The sequence below is a fragment of the Stegostoma tigrinum genome, chromosome 1, assembly GCF_030684315.1.
Source record: "Stegostoma tigrinum isolate sSteTig4 chromosome 1, sSteTig4.hap1, whole genome shotgun sequence".
NCBI lineage: Eukaryota > Metazoa > Chordata > Chondrichthyes > Orectolobiformes > Stegostomatidae > Stegostoma > Stegostoma tigrinum.
The window spans coordinates 185,392,129-185,411,742 of record NC_081354.1 but is presented as its reverse complement, the minus strand read 5'-3'; the positions used below and the strand labels follow the sequence as shown (position 1 = coordinate 185,411,742).

Genomic DNA, 19,614 nt, shown 5'->3' with positions numbered 1-19,614 from the left:
CAATGGTGGTCTTCTTGAAGCAGGTGGGAACTTCAGATTGTAGTATGAAGAGGTTGAAGATGTCAGTGAATTCTCTTGTGAGCTGATCTGCACAGGCCAGGGACTCCATCTTGGCTAGTTATTTTCCATGGGTACACTCTCAAGAAGGCTGATCTAATGTCTGTGGCACTGACTGTGGGTGCAGGTGTATCCAAGGCTGTTGGGATAGGTGACATCGTTTCATTGACCTTCTGCTCAAAGTGAGCATAGAATGCTTTGATCTCATTGGGTAGGAATGTATTGCTGCTCACAATACTGTTCAAATTTGCTTATAGCCCAAACGTCATGTAAGCCTTGCCACAAACAATGAGTATCTGTGTGGTTTGTCTGGGTTTCAAGCTTAGTTCAGTATTGCCTCCTAACATCCCTGATGGCTTTGTGAAGGTCATACCTAGGTTTCCTTTATAGGTCAGGGTTGCCAACTTGTAAGCCTCAGACCTGGACTTCAGTACAGAGTGGATCTCCCACTTCATCCATGGGTTTTGGGTGGGGAAAATTCGGATTAATTTCTTTGGCACAAAGTCAGCTACACACTTCATAATGAAGTCTGTAACGTTACTGGCATACTGAGTTCTTGAATATGGGCCAGCCCAACTCCAAGCAATCTCGTTGAAGCCCTTTCGTTGTCTCAGACCAACACAGCATTACTTTCCGTACTGGGTCCTCATGCATCAATTTCTCCTTGCAAGCTGAGAGGAGTTCTGGAGCCAGGACATTCTTGACAGACTTTTATTCATCTGTTCCCCATCTGTAACATTTGCATCTCGTCTTTTCTTTTCTATTCATTTGTGGCATGTGGGTATCAGTGACTGGCCAGCATTTATTGCCCATCCGACATTTATTGCCCATCCCTAGTTGCCCTTGAGAAGGTGGTGGTGAGCTGCCTTCTTGAACTGCTGCAGTCCATCTGCTGTGGGTTGACCCACAATGCCATTAGGGAGGAAATTCCAGAATTTTGGCCCAGCGATAGTGAAGGAATGACGATATATTTCCAAGTCAGAAAGGTGAGTTACTTGGAGGGAAACTTGAAGGTGATGCTGTTCCCAAGTATCTGCTGCCCTTGTCCTTCTAAATGGAAGTGGTCGTGGGTTTGGAAGATGCTGTCTGAGGACCTTTGGTGAATTTCTGCAGTGCATCTTGTACATAATACACACTGCTGCTACTGAGTGTCGGTGGTGGAGGGAGCAGATGCTTAGAATCATAGAATCCCTACAGTGTAGAAACAGGCCCTTCAGCCCAACAAGTCCACACCAACCCTTGGAGCATCCCACCCAGCTCCATACCCCTATAACCCACCTAATCTACACATCCCTGAACACTATGGACAATTTAGCATGGTCAATCCTCCGAGCCTATACATCTTTGGACTGTGGGAGGACACTGGAACACCCGGAGGAAACTCACGCAGACACAGGGAGAATGTGCAAACTCCACACAGACAGTTGCCCGAGGCTGAAATTGAACCCGTGTCCCTGGTGCTATAAGGCAACAGTGCTAACCACTTTGTGGGTGTAGTTACAATCAAGCAGGCTGCTTTTTCCTGGATGGTGTCGAGCTATTTGAGTGTTGTTGGGGCTGTACTCAGTCAGGCAAGTGGGGAGTATTCCATCACACTCCTGACTTGTGCCTTGTAGATGGTGGGCAGGCTTTGGGGAGTCAGGAGGTGGGTTACTTGCCGCAGTATTCATAGGTTCTGACCTGCTCTTGTAGCCGCTATGATTATGTGGTGAGTCCAGTTGAGTTTCTGGTCAATGGTAACTCCCAGGATGTTGATTGTTTATATATGTATGGGATTTATTACAAAAGGAGTTGAGTATAAATTTTAAGCAATTATTAGTTAGCAATTTGTGTTCCTTTTCTTCGATGGTTAAAAACAATTTGAAACAAATAGCAGATAGGAGATAGCAAGAACTGTAGATGCTGGAAGCCAGAGTTCATACAATGCAGAGTTGGAGGAATACAGCAGGTCAGGCAGCATCAGAGGAGCCTCATCCTATGTCCAGCCTCCTTCATTCCCACCTTCTTGACCTGACACAACCTGTTCATTTTCCTTCTCACCTATCCCCCCCACCCTACCCACTGACCAATTCCCACTACCCCATGTGCACTTAACTATCTCCATCCCACTTGCCTCTGCCCAGCCCAACCCCCTCACATTTATTTCTGAGCTCCCTTTCCCCTCTACAGTCCTGATGAAAAGTGCCAAACTGAAATGTCAACTTTCCCGTTCCTCCGACGCTACCCGACCTGCTGTGTTCCTCCAGCTCCACACTGTATTGAAATAAATAGCAGTTTTCCTGTAAAGTACAGAAACCTGTGGAATTATTTCTTTCTGGGAGGCAGGCAGCGAAATTAGGGACTTTTGGCAGTATGAGTAAATCTTTTCACATTTGTGACAACTCAGGGAATTGATCTCCAGCATACTACTCCAGTGAGTTGTGACACTTGGTTTCATTAGCACAGGAAAAGATGCCAAGTGCTCATCACTCGCTGGCCAGTATTTATTGCCATACCTAGCAACCCTTGAGGAATTGGTGGTGAGCTGCCTTCATGATCCACTGTAGTCCACATGCTGTAGGTTGCCTTCTTGATCTATTGTAGTCCACAATGCCCTTTAGATTTGGCCCAATTCTGCTACTAATATCACTGTGACTCTACTTCCAAGGGACTTTCTACCTGCATCAGGTCGCTCTATTCAACAACACACCCCAGAGCTCTACTATTAATTGTGTAAGTCCTGCCCTGGCTTGTCTTACCAAAATGCAACAGCTCACGTTTATCCAAATTAACTGCCATCTTCCATTCCTTTGCCCACTGATGTGGTTGATCAAGGTCCTATTGTAGTCTTAAATAACCTTCCTCACTGTCTCCTATATCACCAATTTTAGTATCATCTGTAAACTTACTAACCATATCTCCTATATTCTCATTCAAATTGTTTCAATAAATGATGAACAACAGTAGACCCAACACTGATCTTTGCAGCAGGCTGGTGACAGGTCTCCAGTCTGAACAACAACCCTCTACCACCGCCTAAGTCATCTACCATCAAGCCAATTTTGTATCCAATTGGTCAGCTCTTCCTGGATCCCATGTGATCGAACCTTACTAATCAGTCTACGTTGCAGAACTTTGACAAAGGCCTTGCTAAAGTCCACATGGACAATGCCTACAGCTCTGCCTTCATCTACCTTCTTGGTTACTTCTTCAAAAAACTCAATCAAGTTTATGAGACACAATTGCCCACACAGAAAACCAGGTTGACTGTCCCTATCAGTCCTTGCCTTTCCAAATGATGTAAATCCTGTCCCTCAGAATCCCTTCCAACAATTTACCCAACACTGTCATCAGGCTTACCAGTCTATAGTTCCCCAGCTCTTTTTCTGTAGCCTTTCTTAAATAATGGCACATTAGTCACCATCCTGTTTTATAGCACCTCACCAATGGCTGATGATGACTCGAATATCTCTGCTAGGGTCCTCGCGATTTCTTCCCTAGCTTCAACAATATCCTGGGATACAGTTGATCAGGTCCCAGAGATTTGTCTATGTTTATTTTAAGACCTCCAGCACCTCCTTTTCTGTAATGTGGTAGGGGAAAAATTTGTCTAACAGAACGTCCAGTTTCCTCTCTATGATTATGAGTTCAGAGTTAGAAACATGCAACTCTCGAACAGTAATGTTAGTGATAACATCCTACTATTTCAACTGGGCTTGGTGAGCTACTAAAGAGTGATCTCTTCTAGGCTGGATGTGCATTTCTAAAAACCCCTAGCCCAATTACACTTGGTTCAATTCCACTGCTATTAACCATCAAAGTACCAACCTCTTTGTAGCTTTTTTTTCCCCTCAAGAATAAAGTTAAAAAGTACTCTGTTTTTCATCTTCCAACATCTGGAAATCCTCTATTCTGTGGCTTCCTAATTCCGACTACTATTAGATGGAATTTAGAGAAATAGAACCACAAGACATTTCTCCAATTGTGGCATTTTTAAGCGGACTCACCACAGCCTCCTGGCCCTCAGACTTGAACTTTGTACTGTTCCATGTCAGCTCCTCCCTGTCCTCTCTTTACAGCTGCTTCAAGTCTCTCCTAATTTCTACCAGGCCTAAGTAATCCAAAACCTCTCGTGTCAGCATTTTGGTTGCCATACCAGATCAAGCCCATTTTTTTTTCCCTTGCTTTGGCCCCTCATGGGCTTGTTATTCCTATTCTTGGTCTGTCTATGTGAATGTGCATCTTTCCATTGATAGATATTTCAGCTCTCCCATTCAATGCCTATTGTCAAATGCCAGTCGTCCATCTTTCTTTCTATTATTCTGGGCTTGATTCCTCTTTAGTAGTTCAAAAACATCCCATTCATAACATCTATCACCTCCTCCTCAACGGAAAATGCCTCAGCCACCTCCCATCAGTAGTTCTGCCCGACTGCTACATATCATACAATCATTGAGCACTGCTTCTTGGCATTCTGCTGACAAATCAACTTGCACAAGCCTCACCGCTTTGCCTTACAGAATGTACCCTCATTCATGAATAAGATCCTTTCAATCCGTCACCTTAAGGTGGATAATCATCTGAATGTCCAGGATCTGATCAAAATCTAGCTCGTGCCGAGTTAACACCTTACTCTGATCAAACTGAAGCCCAAAAAACCTTGGTCAGAGCTGAGGAAGTGTCACTGCACCCGAAACATTAACTCTGATTTTCTCTTCACAGATGCTGCCAGACCTGCTGAGCTTTTCGAGCAACTTCTATTTTTGTTCCTGATTATCAGCATCCACAGTTCTTTTGGTTTGCAAATTAAAGCATCTTGGATGCACCACCTCATCTCAGAGGGATGGTTGTCACTATCAGTCCGCACTTTGGCTTGTCCCCTTACTTCATGGTCAATCACCTCATCTGAATCACCTTTAAAATGGTCATGAAGTCTCCATCAAACTCCAGTGTGTTTCTAAAATAAAACAAGAAGCTCAGCAGGTCTGACTGCATTTGGGGAGACAGAAACAGAGTTAATATTTCAAATCTAATATGATTCTTCTTCAGAACTCTCCACAGATGATGCCAAACCAACTAAGTTTATCAAACACTGTTTTTATTTCAGATCTCCAGCATACACAGCGTTTTGCTTTTATGCAAGTATGCTGCTTCTTCATCCGAAAGCTTCCTCTTTACCTTTCCCCTGGGTCTCCGTATTGAGCAATTCCTGATCATCAGTGTGGTTAATCTCTATCACAGTTCTCCTTTCCCCTCTAACTGCCACGCTTCCTTGGCCCCGCTAAATCATCAGTGCAAAGTCACTCCATCCTGCCATATCTTGCAGTTGATCTAAAGCCATGATCCCAAACTTCAGCAAGACAATCTTCAATCAGTCTCTTGCATCCACTTTATTCTCTTTCAACCCTAATTTCTTCTGTGCTTTTCCCCTGACAAACTTATCCCATGTAATTTCTTCAGCAGCATTTTCTTAGTTCTCCATACCCAATTTGTTCTGATCAATCCTTCCATGTCCCAAGAAAATCCTCCACACTCTCACATCTGGGTGATGGCAACACCTTCGCATCCATATGCTCAAAGGTGAAAACTTCAGTACACGTGGTATGCAACTGCATTAACTTCTTGTTGCCAGATGCTGTTCAACTACAAGCCTTACCAACTGAGTTTTCCATTGACTAAACAGAATACAGCAGCGAGGTCACCCTCCCAGTGTTCGGGGCCAGTGGCAGCAGCAGCGAGTGTGTTCTCCTGCCATTCGTGGCCTGTGGCAGTGGCAGTGAGATCATTCTACTAGCGTTTGGGGCCAGCAGCAGCAAAGCTCATCCAACAATGGGAGATGGCAGCACCGGCAGTAGAATACTCTTCAAGATGGTGGTGCCCGCAAGGCGACACCTTTAGCCCAAGCAGGATTCTTGGCCTGGCAGCAGCCAGGCCTGGTGGTGGAGCCGGAGACTCCTGGCTGCGGGGCAAGTGTGGGTTCAGCAGCATCACCAAAGTGGGCCCAGTGGCGGAGAGATGGTGCCTAAGGTGGGGCAACTCCTCTATTGGTGGGTCTGGTGCAGGCAGTAGTGAGGCAGTGGAATTCTCCCTCAAGGGTAGGTGCCAGCATGGATGGATTGGAAAGACTCATAGTCTGAATTTTTTGTTTCTTTTTCTGATTTATTCCTATGACCTATAATGCTGGGCTATTTATTTCTTTACTTTTCCAGCTATTTTTGTTTCCTAAGAGTTTGATCTTGAGTACCTGTACCGAAGTACCTTTGTACCTACAATGGTGCTACAATGCAGTGACTGTAAACTTTTCACTGTTACTCATTTGAGTACATGAGACAACAAAGCTAATTCAATTCAATGCTACTTTAGAATCATCCAGAAGGAGGAAAAAATAACCAAGGCTTCTCCTCCCTGCTCCCAACCACAGCTTCTTAAACCTGACTCTCATAATTGAGGTCAGCTAAGCCAACAAAATATTAAATGTGAGCTACTATTACAAACACAGATGGAATGTAGATCAACTGTTCAAAATGCAAAATCTTTGTAAACATGAGAAACAGCTTCCCATGCTTTCAATAGTGTTGTAAGTGATTCAGGCACCTCCAGAAACTGCAGACACATGGAGAATTTATATTCTAGGAGCCTAAATGTGGTTGGCTCTACTGGATGCTGCAGTGGCTCTTATTGTCATTTTCATGTCTGTTCTGTTGTAGATATGTTCTGCGATATTACTCAAAGTTCCATGCCGGGAAATCAACATTGTCTTGTACAGGTTGTTCTTGGGTTCTTTGGCTCATGCTGACATAATATGATAACCCCAACCATCAGCATTAATTAATCCCCCTGTGGAACCCGTTGAGTAAGAGTCTCCTCAGTAACATGCAACAGTTTGTCCAGATGGAAATGATCACCTGAGCCCTTTACAGCATGGACCCAGCGATGGGTCTGAAAAACTGTCTTCCCCGGGCTGGGACTAGGCTATGTATATCATGAGGAGTGGCTGTATTTTGGTGGTCAATGATAAACGATGTTCCTTTCCAGTCAGATTTCCTGAATTATTACATATATCCTTGCTTACCCCCCAGGTGCTCCAAGAAGCTGGTGACAGAACCTCAGAATGGAAGGTACATTTAACAGGCTTCCTTCACTGAAAACAAGTCTCTAAAAAAAACAAACTGATAGCTTCACGAGCACTTTTGCTGATACTAGCTTTTGAATTATTTTTTACTTTCTGCCAGGGCCAGATGGATTGTTCCCGAGGTTTTGAAGGAGATCAAGAAGAAAATAGCAGATCCTCTGAGGATTATGTTCCAATCTTCACTCGACATAGGTGAGGTGCAGAAGGCCTGCAGGATCACAAATACGGCACCACTGTTCCAAACATGTACAAAGGAAGTGCCAAACAAGTACAGGTTGGTTCATCTTACTTTGGTGGTGAGCAAATTGTTGGAATCAATCCTGAGAGATTGAATAAACTGTCAGTTAGAAAGGCATGGGCCAGTCAGGGGTAATCAACATGGCTTTGTTAGGAAGGTCATGCTTTACAAATTTGATTGAATTCTTTGAGGAAGTGACAAGGAGGATCGATCAGGGTGGTGCAGTGGATGTTGTCTACATGGATTTTAGTAAGGCATTTAACAAGGTTCCACATGGCAGACTGGTCGAGAAAGTAAAAACCACAGGGTATATTGTAATGTATTGAACTGGATCCAATGTTGGCTTAGTAACAAGAAACAAAGGGTAATGATCGATAGCTGCCCTTGTGAATGGAAACAAGTTTCAAGTAGTGTTCCATGGGGCTTGGTGTTGGATCCTGCTGTTTGTTTTATATGTTAACAAGTTAGATTTCAACGCGGTAGCCAAGGGGGGGCACAACTGGGAAATGTTGCAGATGACAAAAATAGTACAGTGTAGATGATAGATGTAAGCTCCAAAATGATAGAGATGGGCTGCTGGAGTGGGCAGGAAAGTGGCAGACGGGAGTTCAACTCTGATAAGTGTGAGGTAATGCATTTAGGGAGGTCAAACCTTCAAAGGGAATACACAATGAACAGGAATATACTGACAGGGGTAGATGAAATGAGAGATATTGGCATGCAAGTATGCAGGTCCCTAAACATAGGGGTAGATAAGGTTGTAAAGAAGGCATATGGAATGCCCTCCTTCATTTGCAAAAGTACAGCATACAAAAGTAGGGATATAATGATAAAACTGTATAAGAGATAATAGGAACTGCAGATGCTGGAGAATCTGAGATAACAAGGTGTGGAGCTGGATGAACACAGCAGGCCAAGCAGCACCTTAGGCGCAGGAAAGCTGACTTTGGGTCTAGGCCCAAAACGTCAGCTTTCCTGCACCTAAGGTGCTACTTGGCCTGCTGTGTTCATCCAGCTCCACACCTTGTTAAAACTATACAAGACACTGCTGAAGCCACAATTGGAGTATTGTGTGCAGTTCTGGTTATCACATTACAATACGGACGTAATTGTTCTGCAGGGACTGCAGAGAAGATTTACTAGAATGTTGTCAGGTCTGGAGAATTGTAGCTATGACGGTGATTAAAAAGGTGGAGGTTGACTTCGTTGGAACAGAGAAGACTGAGGGGGCAACATGATTGAGGCATACAGCATTGTGAGGGGTAAGAGATAGAATAGACAGTGTCTACTTGGCAGAGAGTTCAAAAATGATGGGTCATCAATTCAAGCTATGTGGCTGAAGGATTAGAAAAGGTGTGAGGAAAAATATTTTTAAGTAGAGGGTGGCGGGTGTCTGGAATTCGCTGCCTGAGTTGGTGGTGGAGGGATAACTCTTTTAAAAAGATGAAGAGCTGTGGGCATTGTGGAGGAAGATTGGATTTAAAAAGGGCATCTGGGTGTCTTTGGGTTTACATGGATAAGATGGGCCAAACGGCTCTTCCTGCACTGTATCATTTCTATGGTTCTATGGATCTCCACATCCAAATCATTGATATTTATTGTGAACAGTTGGGGTCCAAGCACTGACCTGTGGTACCCCATTTGTCACAGTCTTCCACTTCAAGAAAGACCCATTCATTCTTTTTGTTTCCTGTCTGCTAACCAATTCATCATCCATGTCAGTGTACTAACACCAAAATCCATGTGCTTTGACTCTGCACACTAACCTCCTATATGAGACTCTATCAAAGGTTCACTGAAAATCCAAATATACCACATCCACTAGTTCTCCTTCACCTATTCTGTTGGTTATATCCTCAAAAGAGACGATCACATTTACCATAGTTTCCTTTCATGAATCCATGTTGCCTTTCTATACTCACGCTGGCATTTTCCAAATGCCCTGTTATCACATCTTTTAGAACATTCTCCAGCATTATTCATACTACTAATGCCATTAGATGAATAATCCAAAATCCCAGGCTAAAGCTTTGGCAATGTGGGTTCAAATCCCATCTTGTTGAATTTAAAATTCAATGAATAAAACCTGGAATTGAAAGCTACAGCTCTCAGTAGTGGTGATTGTGAAACTATCATAATTGCCGTAAAAACCCAAAATGTTTCACCTGCGTGTTTTAGGGAAGGAAAACTGTTGCCCTTACCACATGACCTGTAAATGACTCCAGACAGACAGCAATACGGTTGACTCTTAAGTAGAGGCCTCGAAATTCACTCAGTTCAAGGGAAATTCAAGATGAGCAGCAAATTTCGGCCTTGCTTGCAACACCCACACTTTCCATGAAAAAAAGTCAATATGTTTGGGTTTGGATTTACTTTCTTTGGATTTCTTCCAGACCTCTAGGCTGGAAAAGCCTAAAATAAAACCTGGAGAAGTAGCTGTCTTGACTCCTTCAAAGAGTTAAAGGCATTGTCCATGTGCTGTTGTAGATGCACACTGTAGCATTGGCACACAGGTTGTACTTAGTTACTGGATCTTGAATCGGGGAGACATATTCAGCTGGAATACCAGCTCCTGATGTAAGTGGCATCAACAGGCCTGGACTCAGACTAAAATGTGCATAAATCAAAGTCACTGTTCAGGTCCACACACAGGACATTTGAGAGCAATTAACATCCTCAAGTCATCTGAGTAAAGGGTCAATATTGCAGTGATCCTATTTTCGAAGTACTGGTGGCATTGGGGTAATGACGGTGTGTTGGGGGGGTGAAACAGCATGAAGGAAGGGGGGACATGATGTCTGACAGAGACACGGGATGTATGAAGCATTGTACTTCAGCCTTTCACAACCAATCAGACTTCAGGAAATTGAGCGTGCAGTTGTTTAATTTTATTTATATTTCCGAACTTTTAAACTCTTCAGATTCCTGGATCAGGAATAACACAGGCGAGGCTGGGCTGTAATCAGAGAGTGTCTTCAATGTTAACAGTAGCACAGTTGTTTGAAAAGCTACAAATATGTTAACAATTACAAGGGAAAGTGGGGACCTGAGAGTCTGTACTGTTAATTACGGAGCCCGGTTATCAAAGGACTCGTTAACAAAGGCACCAATAAAATTACTGTTAAAATAAACGCACATTAATCTCCAAATACAGTAGTACACGCAATCAGGACAAGGTTCCTTGCTTCAGCCAATGAACTGTCACTCCACTGAAAACTTTCCACTCGCAGGTCCTGATCAGTTTCAGGTTTAAATGTCAAGTGGCGGAGTTGGGGGGAGGTGGTGAGCAAAGTAGATTCTAGTTTTGAATGAGAACACACAAACCCCTGTCAGCAGTGGTTCAGATGCTAGTCCTCTCACCTCTGATATTAATATGTTGTGGATTCAAGCCTCCTGCAGGGTCCTGAGCACAAAATCAAGGCCAAATCTCCTGTGCAACGTTGAAAGAGTGCCTGGCTGCCCTTGCAGTTAGGTAGAAAAGATCTTGTGGCACCAGTCTGAAAGTGAGTAGGGGATGCTTCCTTCTGTCTTGACCAATGTTAATCCCTCAAACAAAATCCCAAAACAAAACTTGGCTTATCTGCTCATAATTGTTGCTTGTGGGAACTTGCTGTATATAAATTGACTGCTTCCCACGATGTAACACAGAATATGTTCTAAAAGCACTTCACTGGCTGTAAAGCTTCTTGCGCTAGCCTGAGATTGCAAAAGGTCATACACAAGTCTGAGCTTTCTCGTTCAGTGAAAACAAAAACTAATGTGTCATGTGCACACATGACTCGGATCGTTTTATCTTAAATCGCACTGAAGAATTGCAGTAACTGAATAATGAAAATAGCATAGAATACCACAATAAACAGGGGCAAGAGCCCATCTCACAGTCCTCGAAGCCTGCTCCATCAAAATCACGAACAACATACACAATAACTGTACTTTTCAGCTGGATATCCAAATCCACTGATTGGCTTTGATCCGACTAGTTTATCGCTCACAGTCTTGAACATACTCAGCGAATAAGCACTGACAGCTGTGTGGAGTACAGAATTCAAAAAAATCACAAGTTTTTGAAAGCAGAAATCACTCTTCATCTCAATCCTCAATGGAAAAACTGAACAGTTCTAGAGTACCCACAGGAAACAGCTCCTCAGCATCTAATCTACCATGACTTGTGAAGAACTTTATTCACTTCTAATTCTTTTAATTCTTCTAAACTTCAGAGTGTACTGGGCACTGCTACTCATAACTCTCTTCCTAGAGCAGCTCTCTCATCCTATAAATCCATCATGGGGAATGACGATGGGGATTATACCCTTTTTGAGTTGAGAGAATGAGAACTGACCTTGTTGAAACATAAAAAATTCTGAGAGAACTTAAAATGTTGGATTCTGGGAGGGTGCCCTTATCTAGAGTATAGTACCAGTGGACACAGATTAAGAGTCTCCCATTGAAGGTTATGATAAAGGGATTTTATTTTTCTCAGAGGATCATTCAGCTTTGAACTCTTTTGTGCAGAAAACAGAGGAGTTTGGGTCATCAGATTTATTGCAAGCTTAGACAGATTTGTGATCAACAAAAAAGGCAAAGGTTATGTGGGGTAGACAGAAAGGCAGGGCTGAGGCCACAAACAGATCAGCATGATTTATCAAATAGCGGAGAAAGCATGAAGGACCAAATCGCCTACTTCTAACATGTATAGATGGCTCCCCTTCCCAGGCAAGTATATGCTTTCTTACTAAAAAGAGTACCAAACTGTACAAAACATTCAAGGTGCAGTCTCACCAAAGGCACTGAAACTTCCTTGGTCTTGGAATGCAACCTACATGCAATTTAGGTTAAAAAATCATCTGTTCCTACAATAGCTTGCAACACTTTCAACTCTGTGATTCATGTACAAGGACCACAAATTCCGGAGAATTCCAAGATTCAATTTGCCCACCTTCCAAAAAAAATCCAACTTTCCTCTCTTATCAAGATGGATAAATTCACATTATATTCAATCCACCAACATCTTAACAATTACACAACTCTAGTCTTTTGTTGCACTCTTGCATCCTCACAACTGCTTCACCACCTAGCTTTGTTTGTTCAACAATCTTACTACTGTCAGGAAATGGGGCTTTGCTGGCCTGAGAAGGTGACAGTGAGATGCCTGTTTCAATCCTTCCAGGCCATTTTGTGTAGGTCCACATATGGTACTGAGCTCCAGCATTGTGACTCAGAGACAGTGAAGGAACAGTTATATGGTTCCAACTCAGGATGGCTGAGGTTTGGAGGGGCATTTGCAGGTGGTAGCATTCCCAAATATCTGCCTCGCCTGTCGTTTTGTTAAAGTGTGTGGTTTTGGACTGTGAATCTTGTAAATGGTACATACTGCTGCCACTGTACATTGGTGATGGAAACAAGCAAGGGTATTCTATCACATACCAACTTGGGTTTTGCAAACAGTGGAAGGGCTTTGGGGAATCAGCAGTTAAGTCGTTAATTGCAGAATTCCTAGCCTCCAATCTGTTTGTGTTTTCATTGTATTATGTAACTGATCTAGTTCAAACACTGGTCAATGGTGATGCCCATTTCCCTGAGGTGAACTTCAGGATAAATAGTTATAGAGTTATATAGTGTGCAAAGAGACCCTTCAGTTCAACCAGTCATGTTGGCTACAATTTCAAACTAAACTAGTCCAACCTGCCTGCACTAGGCCCATTTCCTTCCGAACATTTCTTATTCATATCTTATCTAAATGTCTTTTAAACGTTGTAACTGTTCCTCTATTTGCCACTTCCTCTCAAAGTTCATTCCACACATAAAACACTCTGTGTAAAAAAAATTGGCCTTGTGTCTTTTTTATATTTTTCTCCTCTCACCTTAAAATTACACCCCAGTCTAGAAATCCCCCACCTTAGGGAAAAGACACCTGCCATTCACCTTATCTATATCCCTCATTATTTTGTGAAACACTTCTCAACCTCCTAAGCTCTACTGAAAAAATGTCCGAGCCTATCCAGCCTCTCTTTGTTACTTAAGTTAACATTTTCCCTTCTTTGAGATGGTTATTGCTGCATATGCAGTATCTGAGAGGTCGCTACTGGTTCTGTACGTTGCACAATAATCAGTGAACCTCCCTATCCCTCTTCTGACCTTATGGTGGGGAAAAGTAATTGATATAGCTTCTAAAGATATTTGGACTGAGGACACTACCCTGAGGTACAATGATGTTCTGAGAATGAATGAGATGCCCTCCTTCCCTAAAACATAGTTTTTTTAAGCGAATGCAATTGTTTCACAGACATCATTACTGAAAATAGTTTTTAATTCCAGGTTTATTCAAGTGAATTGAATTTCATTCACTGTCTCAGAATGTAGTAGAGACACATTAAAATGTGGCTTTGAAAAGGAAATTGGATAATTATCTGAACAGAAAAACATTTCAGGTCTCCAAAGAAAATGTGGGGGAGTGCAGCTGTTTCTCATTGATTCAGAGAATTCCTACAGCGAGGAAACAAGCCATTCAGCCCAACAAGTCCACACCGACTCTCCGAAGAGTATCCCACCCAGACTCACCCTTCTTATCCTATCCCGGTGTTTCCCATGGCTAATCTTCCTAACCTACACATCCCTGGACACTATGGGCAGTTTAGCATGACCAATGCACCTAACCTGCATATCTTTGGGCTGGGGGAGGAAACCGGAGCACCTGGAGGAAACCCAAGCAGACATGCAGGGAATGCGCTAACTCCATATAGGCAGCCTGAGGTTGAAATTGAACCCAGGTCTCTGACACTGTGAAGCAGCAGTGCTAACCGCTGAGCCACCGTGCCTCCCTAGTTGAGAACTGTATCCGAGCCACATAGGAGTCGAACCTACAATCTCCTGCGCCCTGGTCAGATGCATTAACCATTGAATTTTATTGTTTTAAAGATGTGGGTACTGCTGGAATTGCCAGCATTAGATGCCTATCCTTAATTGGTGAATTGCTTTTGAACAGGGTTGTCACAGACACAAAGGGCCAAAAGGCCTCCTTCTGCAATGGAATTCCTGGTGAGGTTTGAACTCAATGATCCTGAATTATTAGTTGAGGTGGTCCAACAGCATGCTCATTCAGTTACCACACCTACCAACATAATAACATGATCTGACGGTGTGATGAACATTTAGAAGAGTTAGAATGAACATTAAAACACTAGGTTCTGAAGTGGAGAAATGATGCATATCTTTAAGTTCGATTTGTATTGAGTTCTGTGTTGGGTTGTCTGAAATTTTGTCTACCCACATGAAAATGAGATCTCTAAAACTCGAAGTGAATATTTCAATCCATCGGAGACAAGTGTAGAAGAAAATAAAAACTTGTGGCCCCACAATAGATTATCAGTTTCTCAGAAAGTAAGAAACATCCAGTAGGTGAGGAGTTGCGTACAGTTTTCCTTAAGGGAAAAGCAGGTCTGAGGGAGACAAAAGGGCTAGATCAGCAGCAGCACAGTTTAGCAGGCTCCCAACTCCAAGTCTTTATCAGGACTGAAAAACTGAGTGGCTTAAGGTAGGTGAGAGAAAATCTGCAGAAACTGAAGACTGTGAAAGAGAATTTTTAAGAAATCTATGTTAAGAAATCAATTAATTTTGTTCACAGTTGTTTAAGGTTCTCAGGAAGAGATATTAACTTAAAAAAAGCATTGAGAGAATGTAGAATTTGAAGAAATTAACTAGAGCCATGAAAACTTTAAAATGGAGATAGAGAGACCCATCACTGAGATCTGAATTCTGTGGGATTTTGTTCAGGGTAAAAGGTTGAATTTATTTCTGATATTTGTAATAAAGCTGTCTCAGATGGTATAGTGTGAAATAGTTTATTTTTCTTTTAGTGTATAAAAAAAACATGCTTTTTTGTTAAAATCACATTGGCAGCCTTTTGTATGTTCTGTGAATAATCACCATGATAAACAAACTGCAAAAATAAAACTTATGGCCTATCAAGCCAGGTTTTACTTTGGGAATCAGACTAGTCCAGTATTACTATCATTTGGAATCATGACAATACAGAAAACAGACCATTCAGGGCAGGCAGTGATTCAGTGACATTAATCCAGAGGCCCAGGCTAATGCTCTGGGGTCACGGGTTCAAACCCAAACATGGCAATGAGATGAATTTAAGTTCAACTCATCATAAATAGGAAATCAAAAACTAGTCTCAAAAACAAATCTGTTGAATGTTGTAAAAACCCATCTGGTTTGCAAATATCCTTTAGAGAAGGATGTCACCATTGATGTTAAGTCTAGTATACATTTGATTCCAGATCTATGGCAATCTGGTTGATGCATAATTGCCCTCTGAAACGGCCCAGCAAGCCACTCAGTTCAAGGACAATTAGGAATCAACAACAAGTGCTGGCCTTGCCAATGATGCTCATGGCCTGTGAAAGAATTTTAAAAACTCCCACATCATCAATGATGTTTGTCTTCCTCTCCCATTCTTTATCATATAGTCCCATTTGGACAATATACAGACTTGAGCTGACAAGTGGCACGTAACATTCATGCCACAAAAATGCCAGGCAACTACCATCACCAGCAAGAGACAATCTAACCCTCACCCCTAGATAGTCAATGGTGTTACCATCAATGAATCCCCCACTAACAATATTTGTGGAAATACCATTGGCCAGAAACTCAACTGGACTCACTTCAAAAACACAGTGGCTTACAAGAGCAGGTCAGAGGCTAGGAATACAGTGATGAGTAACTCATCTCCTGATTCCCCAAAGCCCATCTATGAAGGATAAGTCAGGAGTGTGATGGAATATTTCCTGCTTGTCTGGATGGGTGTAGCCCCAACAACATTCAAGAAGCTTTACACCGCCCAGGATAAAGCAGCCCACTTAACTGGCACTACACCACCGCCTTCAAGTTCCCTCCAAACCTCTCACCATCATGACTTGCATATATATCACCTTTCCTTCACTGTCGCTGGGTCCAAATCCTGGAATTCCCTCCCTAACGACATTGTGGGTCAACCCACAGCTGGTGGACTGCAACAGTTCAAGATGCCAGCTGACCACCACCTTCTCAAGGGCAACTAGGGAAGGGCAATAAATGCTGACCAGTCAGCAACGACTACATCCCACGGGCGAATCAAAAAAAAAGCGTAGCTGACTTTTCTCCTCACACGTTCATTCTAGATTTGTATCTTCTCACTTACTATTGAGAGTCATTTCATCAGTTCATTAAAGAACAGATATGAAGGCTGTCAGTTCTGATGTTACTACAGTATTGGGCAAATCTTTGCTGGCAAACACGAGGTGAAGAAGTTAAAAATGACTTCATAAAGTTGAAAATATTGACCAAAAGCAGCTGCAAACTAGAAGTAATTGCGCACAGTCATGCTGCAACTGTACACATGTCGTGCATAGCTTTGCTGCTTCTGCATTGGTATGCAGCATGCACACGTTTACTATCAGGTTGTAGCTGTCAAACAAAATGGAGATGTCAGTTCCAATTTTACTGAAATCTTCAAATCCCTTCCAATACATTTTTTTGGAAGCACTGAAGAGTGAATCGTAACATCTGTCTGGGTAATTTTCTGCTGCTACAATGCCAAACATAATAAAGTTCTGCAGAATTAGAGCACTCAGTATGAAGACAGGACCTTGCCTAATCACAGTGCTTCCTAGATAAACAAACACATTGTTTCAAAGTGGGGGGGCTGCTGAACAGAATAGAGCGCTTGTCTTCACTGAATAGCATGTTTGTCAAAACTCTGGATGTCTGGCAAATAGTCAGAAAGAGTGAGACCTGCTGGGTTGAAGTAAACCTTTCCTTCACACAAAGGTATTGTTGTGTCATCCGTGCGTGAGATCATTCTGGGGAAAGTTATGCATCGGCCACTCTGATTTGCCCCCCTCCCTCTCTCTGCACCACTCTACTGTTGAGGCAGTCCTTCAGTCACAGAGTTATAAAACTGTACAGCATGGAAACAGACACTTCGGTCCAATTCGTCCATGTCAACCAGGTATCCTAAATGAATCTGGTCCCATTTGCCCTCCAAACCCTTCCTAATCAGGTACCCAACCAGATGGCCTTTTCAACATTGTAAATGTACCAGCCTCCACTACTCCCTCTGGCAGCTCATTCCATACACGCACCATCCCCTACAGGAAATGTTATGCCTTACATACCTTTCAAATTTTTCCCCTCTCACTTTAAACCTTTGCCCTCTTGTTTTGAACTCTTGTTTTGCATCGAAAGCATTGCTGAAGCAGCAACTAGAAGGGCAGGTGGACCTCTTCAGCATACGTCCTGTGTACATAAGCACAAACTTTTGGAACACATTTCTCTACGTCCGTTTCTAGAATGACTGGTGACTATATGCGATAATCTGTCATATATCTAGAGAACTGGCCATCTAAAGTGATGCTTTCCACAAGAGTACTGCTAGAGAGGTGAAAGGAAAACCTTCTTGGTTGTTTATATCGATCCTTCTGCCACTAACCAAACTCTCTCTCCTCCGCCTGTGACAATCTTTAATTTATCATGTGTTGGCTGTAGGCCAGCATTCTAGCCTGGGTCAGAGAGTTCCAGGTTTGTGTTCCACTCTTGAGACATGAGTATGACAATACTGAGAGACTGCTGCCCTGATGGAGGTCGCAATCTTGCAGACAAATTGTTAAATCAAGGACACATCTGCCCTTTTAGTTGTACAAAGAGTGGAAGAGTGTTACCAGAGGCCAAAACATTTCCCTCAAGCCATAACATAGAATGACACAGTCCTTTGCACTACAACAGCGACTACGTAGCAATGACAATTCAAAAGTAATATATTGGCTGCAAAGCACTTTGATACTAAGATTATAAAAAAGCACAACATCAATCTAAGTTCTTTCATCTTCATTTTGGTCATTGTTATTTTTTCACTCAACATTATTTTAATCATCTGTGGGATATGCAATACCGATTTAAGAGCGGCAATTACTATTCATCCTAACTATTGTGTCTCTAATGCTTCAGACATCCTGTCGAAAGGGGATTGCCTAGAATTAGCTGTAATATCCCAGTCTTCTATAAAAGTTGGAGATGACTTTGTTTTTGTACTCTACGCCTACACCCCTTGGTCACAGTTTCAGCACCACTCACTTCAACATTATTCCATATCCTTTATAGTCTTCCTTTGAATGTGGATAAAACAGATTTAGTTGATTTCTGTCCAACGGCACTGCCTATTTTCTTCCCCAAAACCTTCTCTACAAGGTTATTTAACAGCTACCCAAATGAACACTGTTTGAAGGACTGCATTTTAGCGTGTACAGTTATGTGCAAATCTGGATCATTAATGAAATCCCTTAAGAGGCGCCTGCTACATCTAACTCGCTCTCTTCATTCTTCCTATCCTTGAAAATCCCAGCTGCAGCTTTTGAAGTCAGGTGGTGTGGAGCTCAATCCCCACTCTGGCACTTGAGTCTATAATCTGTGTCAACATTTCAGTGCAGTACAGACACAGTGCTGCACATATTTTCTAGTCAACCTGTTCACACACGTTATTGTACATCTCCGAAGCAGGAAGGACTTATATTGGGGCTCCTAGCTCTGAGTGTAGTGATACCACCTCTGCACCATTGGAGATGCCTCATTGGAGAGATGTAGCATCAGTGTACTGAGGTAGAGCATTCAAAACTGTGGTCTAATGGAACACTTTAAAACTGCTCTGAGTTCTCCTGGCTAGCATTCTTCTCTTGACAGACTTCATTAAAAAACAGTAAGCGCTCTGTGTGGGATAGTGTTGGGATGGGATAGTGATGGGATAAGAGCCCTAAGTTGTGTGGATCATATTCCAAAGTCATTTACTTTCAATGTGGAGCATTTCAGGATGTTTTGTGAGATAAGATGTGCTAAGTAAGTGTTCTTTGTGTAGCTCAGTTCAGCAATTAGCACTTGCACCCCACTCTGGTGTTTAAAGTTTACCACAGGATTGAGCAGATAAGCCCTTGAACAAACAGTCGATTAACTGGCCAGTTAACTTGCTGCTTGTACAATTTTGCTGTGTGCCAAAAGGAATAGTGATGGCATTTCTGAAATAATGAATGGATTGTGAAGTGCTAGCTTTGGAACAACCTGGAAAAAGGTAGATTATAAACGCAAGATAACAAAGTGTGAAGCTGGATGAACACAGCAGGCCAAGCAGCATCACAAGTTCCTTCTTTCTTTTAACAGAGCAAATTTTCAGTGA

At 42.5% G+C, this 19,614-nt stretch overlaps 1 protein-coding gene across 4 annotated transcripts in view; it reads right to left on the bottom strand.

Moving 5' to 3' along the window:
- Positions 1–19,614, bottom strand: part of LOC125458167 (exocyst complex component 6B-like) — a 620,472-nt gene that overhangs the window by 148,017 nt on the left and 452,841 nt on the right. The gene's annotated exons all lie outside the window — the stretch shown is intronic.